Here is a 7,044-nt window from a genome sequence, read left to right on the forward strand (position 1 = left end):
GCCTCTTCTCTCTCTGCCTATGTCTCTGTCTCTTTCTCTGTGTTTCTCATTAATAAATAAATAAAATATGTTTTTAAAGTAAATAAATAAAAAATAAAATAAAACCAAGCACTGAAAATATAAACAAAAAATGTAAAACCCAAAGCTGGCTAGATTATGTAAAAAACAAGCATGTATATATTTATATATACATGTATATATACAAATATATAAATATATATACATAGTACTACTGTATATGCTTTCTAAAGAATAATTAACAATATGGAACAAGGATCATAAAACTGGTTGTGGATATTAATCACAGAAATGGTCCTTCTGGGCTCATTCATGTAATTTTCTTTGACCAATGAACTTGCTTTCTTTCCAATTATGCCCCTTTGCCATAACCATGAGAATATGCCCAGGTTAGCCTGACGGATAGATGTATAAGACACACGGAGGAAAGCCAAGACTTTCCAGCTGGGACTGGCAGTTCCCCTGAGCTAAAGAGCTGGAGCTGGGAATCCAGGAAGGCTAAAGCAGCTAGAATTTTGTAGGAAAAATACCAGAGAATAGAGAGTTCTGGAGATCTGCAGTGGGTCCCCCTTGAGTCTTCAGCTAGTCAGAATACATGTGTGAGGAAACTATCCATGGTCTGAGAAACAACCACACGAAAGGATTAGAAAAATAATTCTCAGAGCTCACAAAAAGCTAGAAATAGTTCCCGTTTCCACCAACTGGGGTGGAAAAACTAATAATTTTCCATATCTTTCCAATAAAGAGACATCAGACTGAGTGACCAAAAGGGCTTGGTCTGTGCAGTGGTATAAAATCTGCCTTAGACAAAATACTGCTCTGCTCCCACTGAGAAATACTTAAAGGCAAGACTAAAAGGATCAAACAGCTTCCAAGTAACCTAACTGAATCCCAGGACCAACATCAAAATATTTTTAGGAACGCAAAATATCTAGCTCCCAACAAGGTAAAATTCACCATTTCTGCATCCAATCAAAACCTACCAAGTAATTAAGTTTGCTAGGGCTGCTGTAACAAAATACCACAAACTAAGTGTGGGTTGCTTCACAGTTCTGAAGAGTAGAAGTCCGAGATCAAGATTTTGTCAGGGTTAGTTCCTTCAAGTAATGGAGAGATGTGAGGGAAGGGTCTGTGCCAGGGCTTCTTCCTTGGCTTGTAGATGGCCCTGTGTCACTTCACATGCTAATTCTGTGTATGTGTCTGCCTCTAAATTTCCCTTTTCACAAGGACACCAGTCCTTGAATTAAGTCTTCTCATAATGAACTCATTTTAATTTGATCAGCTATGTATTAGCCCTGTCTTCAAATAAGGCTCATTCTGATATACTGAGGGTTAAGACTTCAACATATGAGTTTCTAGAGCAACACAATTCAACCCATTACACCAAGCCTGCAAATAACCAGAAAAATATGGCCCATATTGAGAAAAATCAATCGAAATGACATGAATCGTAGAGTTAGAATTTGACAAAGATGTTATAACAGTTATTAAAACTGTATCCTACTTGTTGAAGATGTCAGAGGCAAGTGGTATAATTAATGTTTCATATAGACTTGGAAGACTTACCAGGTCTCAAGTGAAACTTCCAGAGATATAAAAATATAATGTCTGAGATGAAAAATAATAGCAGATTGAACACTGCAGTAATAATTAGTAAAGTTGAAAACATAGCAATATAGAAATGAAACTCAGAGGAAAAAGACTGAGGGAAACATGAGCAGAGTATCACTGAGCTATGAGATGACTTCAAGCGGCTTATAGCTATGTAACCAGACTGTCAAAGGACAGGGATGGACTGAAAAATTATTTGAAGAAATATAGCTGAAATTTTCCGAATATGACAGAAACTAAAACTACAGAGGCAAGAAGCTCCACAAACTCCAAGTATGAGAAACATGAATAAAACTACAAGAAGCCATGTTGTTATCAAATTGCTTGAGACCGATGATAAAGAGAACATCTTAAAAAGGAGCCAGGAAAAAAATGTGTTAACTTCGAATTCTAAACTCAGTGAAAATAGCTTTCAAGAGTGAAGGTGACAGGGTACCTGGGTGGCTCGGTGGTTGAATGTCTGCCCTCGGCTCAGGTCGTGATCCCAGGGTCCCGGGATCGAGTCCCACATCAGGTTCCCTGCATGGAGCCTGCTTCTCCCTCTGCCTATGCCTCTGCCTCTCTCTCTCTGGGTCTCTCATGAATACATAAATAAAAAATCTTTTTAAAAGATAAATAAAAATAAAAAATGAAGGTGAAAAAAGTCATTTTCAGGCATTCAAAAGCTACAAGAGTTTATTAATAGCAAACCTGCCCTACAAGAAATGTTAAGGGAAATCCTTCAGGCTGAAGAAAAATAAGACTGAATGGAAATCTAGATCTATCAAAGGAATGAAAGCACCAAAATGATAATTATGTGGGGACTAGAGAGAAACTTCTTCACTATTTCCTTCCTCTCCTCACCACTCAGCCCATGTCCCTCTTAGAAATACAACTGAATGAGGCTTAGTTCCATATGCTCAATTTATATGAACATTATCTATGTAAATTACATTCATCAACAGTCATCAACAAATATTCCTTGAGTCTACTCTATATTTCAGGCCTTGGAGATAAAGTGACCAAAACAGATTAGCCCCTTTTAAAAGTTCGTTGAGCTCACATTCCAGCTTTGATTTTCTGATTCATGAACATGAGAACACAGTATTACAGTCACATCGCAATCTGCTGATATTGTTTTATTTATACGTTGTAGTCATTCCCTCCAGGCTGCAAAAACTTGGTTGTTTCTATCATCTTCATGATTCAGTCCATGAATAGTCCAATATGATAATCCAATTAATAAAAGGCCACTAAATATTGTCAGAACTGTTAGTTACATAGGCCTATATCATAATGCACTACAAAATGAAGCAATTTTACTATTTTCATTAAGTCATATTTTATCAAGCTGTTGGAATTGGAATAGGAAAAAAGGAGAAAAGGGGATAAAGAAGACATTAGGGCTGAAATAAGTTTCTATTTTTTTGTAATCCATAAATTTTGCAAAAGGATGTAATGGCGTTCACCATAGACATACACAATAATGTCAATATATAATAATTAAAATGGAAATGGAAAAAGCAAAGCCATGAATATCTAGAAGAAGCAGATATACTAGCTTCAAGTGTTTACTTAGTTAATATAATTATTAATAAACATGGTTTGGAGCTTCCTGGTAGCCTTAGCAAAAAAAGGGGAAACACAATTTGTAAGAAATTGTGCTCTGTGTTAGGGAAAAAAGTTATTAATGCACAAATACTCACTGCCTTTTTTCTTCCCTTCTCCTAGGTGTCTTTAAATATTACTTATCCCAGCCAGGTTTTTGAAAGATATTACAGCTGATAAAGGGGTGGGGAGAAGAAACAAGAATATACACCATGAAGAAACTCAGGTACTCTATGCCACCATCTGAAAGAATAATCATATATTCCGGAAACAAGTAAGTATTATGAAAGTCATTCTCTCACCCAAAAAATAGGTTACTCCTTCAAAAGCCTATGTAAATTCTACTCTACCATTTTACACTGGTTAAATGAACAAACAAGTGCTCTTTGGTAAAACTAAATAATTGGAAATCAAAATAGTGAAATGCTGAAATCACCATCTTCAAATTAGCAATGGCTATTTTTATGCTAGGTTTTGATTTGAGGAGAAAGGGAAAAAAGTATATTCTAATCTACTTCCTAGGAACAGCTGTAATCTGCAGATGCTTATAATGACAAAACTCAAGTAATTAAACATCTACATTTAAAAATCTGTTCAACGGGGGTGCCTGGATGGCTCAGTCAGTTATGCATCTGACTCTTGATTTCGACTCAGGTCATGATCTCAGGGTGGTGAGATCGAGCTCTACATAGGGTTCCACACTCAACAGGTAGTCTGCTTGAGACTGTCTCTCTCCCTCTCCTTTTGTCCTCCCCCCCCCCAATAAATAAATAAAATCTTTTTACAAAATCAGTTCAACAGCAACAACAAAAAAGTCATCTGTGGATTTTTACTTATCAAACGTCTAGAAAATGGCCTATCTCTAAATGGACTGTCATCAAGCTTTACAGCAGATGTGTTTAGGCAAAAAATTTAACAAACAAAAAAACGAAAATGAAGAAAGAAAGCAATATTATTACCTTGATACTGCCTAGCTGCCTCTTTTATGGTATAAATATATAGAAAGAGACATTACTATGGAAGTATCAGTCTATCTCATGGCTTTTGTGTGTTTTTGTCAAATCCCACAGAAAGCAAGATGGCATTAGAACACTTGGCTATTTCCCTATGCTCCATTCTGTTTTCACAGCCTTAGTAACCCTTTGTTAGAATTTCATCAACTTCTGAGTTCTCTTGTTGGCCCTTTTGCAAATAGGTAAATAAGTTACTGGGGAAAGTTCCCATCGCCATTCATTCATTAAATTAATATCGGTTGGCTCTCTGATGGGCCAAATAGGATTCTAAACAGAGAACAAAATGAACTAAAATCTCTGCCATCATGGAGCCTACATCCTAGTGTAGGAAGAGAGACAATAAAAGAAGTAAGTAGAGACTATGTCAAATGGTGGTAAGGGTGATGAATCAGGGAATCAGGGAATCAGAGAAGGGGAAGAGGAAGCTGCTGAGGAGGAATGGCAGTTTCAAAGAAAGAAAGGTCTCAATGAGAGAATATTTGAACCCAAACCCACAAGATGTGAGAGAAGGAGCCATATAAACCACTGAAAGAAAGAGGATTCCAGATAGAGGGAACAGGCTGCTCAGGACGGAGAAATAGCAAAGACCAGTGCAGCCAGAGAAGGGGGGTGGGGGGGATAAGTCAAGCCATGACAGAAGGAACAGAGCTACATAGCAGATCATGCAGGTCTCAGAAGCCATTGTTAGTATTTTGTTTTTCACTCTGAGACAGATAAGAAGTCATGAGGGGTTTGAATAAGGAGAACCATGAAATGACAGATGTATTTTAAATTCCCATGTTGGCTGTTGTGTTGAGCACAAACTACAGAGGATCAAGGGGAGAAACCAGTAGCCTCTATCAGAAACTACAGTGTTTCTGGCAAGACCAGGGGTTGTGGCATCCATCCATGGTAAAAACAAACAAACAAACAACCTCTTGTAGACAGCTGCCCATCCAGCAATTTTTGGCCTGGGTGCCAGGGGTTGACAGTCATATGAACTTTTAAAAAATGTTCATTGATCTTTAATAAAGGTATCAGAAAGTTTTGGAAGCCAATACAAGTCTCCAGTTTACACATGGAGACTGGTATGAAGATCTATTGCCAGTGAAACTCGAACCACAACAATACCTCTATTTTTAAGGGCTGAGATTTATTCACTGGAGTTTCTGCTTTGATGACAAATAAGGATTCTCATTTGTTTCTACTTTTGCTATGGAAAATACTTTCTCAATATAATCAGATCATGTCCTTCACTTAATAGATGTTATACAGTAAGCAAAATTAAATTAACTTATGTTTTGATGACAGAAGATTTACATTAGTTCAGTATCCTAATTCTTGCCAATAATTCATATTAAGTGGACATTTGGATATAGAAGTAAATGATACATGAGGTTGGCATGAATTTACACTGAATCCCAGGGTACACTTGAGAAATGTGATTATTTTTTCAAATGCCTTTTGAAAACACATGTTTGTGTTTTGTTATCATACTTTTTTCTCCTAAGAGAAGACTGCAGATGAAATCTGGTTAATGAATTATGGCTAATCAAGATATGGTTCCCTGTGATCCCAGCCTTTGAGGGCTACAGTGCACATCATTTGATGACTCTACAGCTGATTATGATACACACCAAATAATTACTGAAATTCATCATCTTGTTTCTGAAATAAACATATCACTAAACTCAACCGTGATTCAAAATATAGATCAAAATACTCTCTCCCATGATAAGCCTGTACTTTTATAGCCTTCCCTGCTATTCTCACTACAGCAACATTTTTCTGGACTGACAGGACTGTTAATCATATTTCCAAGCCATGGGTTATTTACATCCTCCAGTACATTTCAGTGAAATTAATTTGAGTTGTCCTCCTTTCTTACCAGCTTCTCAATAAATCTTTCTGGCAGTTTAAATAGAAATATCATCAAGACAGACTGGCTTGTGGCAAAAATCACCACTGTTAAATGTTCTGCCGAGAGCATACATAGTAAAACGAGAAAAAATGGAAAATGAAGAATTTTTTCAATAACTATGAATAAAACAGAAACCAGAAAATATGTGAAATGACACATGATATGGATAAGAACAAAATTCCGAAAGGAGTATTACATACCCACTCTATTAGTTTTCTAGGGCTGCCAAAACAAAGTACCACAGACTGGGTGGCTAAAACAACAAAAATTTGTTTCTGACAGTTCAGGAAGCTAGAAATATAAGATCAAGGTGTCATCAGGTTAGGTTTCTTCTGAGGCCTCCCTTTCTGGTTTGTAGAATGCCATCTTCATGTTCTCATGGCATTCTCTATGTATACCTGTGTCTAATCTCCTCTTCTTATGAGGACACATGTCATACTGGATTACATAATGACTTCATTTTAATTTAATTACCTCTTTAAAGACCATATCACCAAATACAATTATAGTCTGAGGTACTGAATAAGTTTTGGGGGGGAGCACAATTCAGCCCATAACACACACTACTTAGGAAACATTCACAGAAAAATAAAAAGGAAACATACACAGTATAAATCTATTGACATCTCTTAACTATTTAATGAAGCATGATTTTTGATTCTTTAAATACCAAGAATGTGCTAAGAATATAGCATTTGACTATTCACTCCCCATGTAAAGAATGACCACTAGGTCTTTGTATGATCCATCAGACCCATGGCAGGGACAGAAAGTACTCAGAGGCACTGGAGTCTAGCCCACTTCCTGTTCAGCATCCAGCTCTGCATTCAGAGGATAGCCACTAGCCAGGCTCAGTGTGTTATGAAGAATCTTTATCACATGTCCCAACATGTAGCATAATTCATGAAGCCAGAG

At 36.8% G+C, this 7,044-nt stretch overlaps 2 long non-coding RNA genes across 4 annotated transcripts in view; one reads left to right on the forward strand and one right to left on the reverse strand.

Moving 5' to 3' along the window:
- Positions 1–4,314, reverse strand: part of LOC144316232 (uncharacterized) — a 192,005-nt gene extending 187,691 nt beyond the window's left edge. For all 3 annotated transcript variants that reach the window (XR_013382086.1, XR_013382085.1, XR_013382087.1), the window contains exons 1-2: positions 4,176–4,314; positions 3,315–3,459 (exon numbers count right to left, since the gene is read on the reverse strand). This is a non-coding gene — a long non-coding RNA (uncharacterized LOC144316232). The remainder of the gene's footprint in view (positions 1–3,314; positions 3,460–4,175) is intronic.
- Positions 4,315–4,362: 48 nt separating this feature from the next.
- LOC144315233 (uncharacterized) lies at positions 4,363–5,903 on the forward strand. Its single transcript, XR_013380981.1, has 2 exons — positions 4,363–4,577; positions 5,720–5,903. It is a non-coding gene; the product is annotated as an uncharacterized LOC144315233 (long non-coding RNA).
- The last annotated feature ends 1,141 nt before the right edge of the window (positions 5,904–7,044 follow it).

The sequence above is a fragment of the Canis aureus genome, chromosome 6, assembly GCF_053574225.1.
Source record: "Canis aureus isolate CA01 chromosome 6, VMU_Caureus_v.1.0, whole genome shotgun sequence".
NCBI lineage: Eukaryota > Metazoa > Chordata > Mammalia > Carnivora > Canidae > Canis > Canis aureus.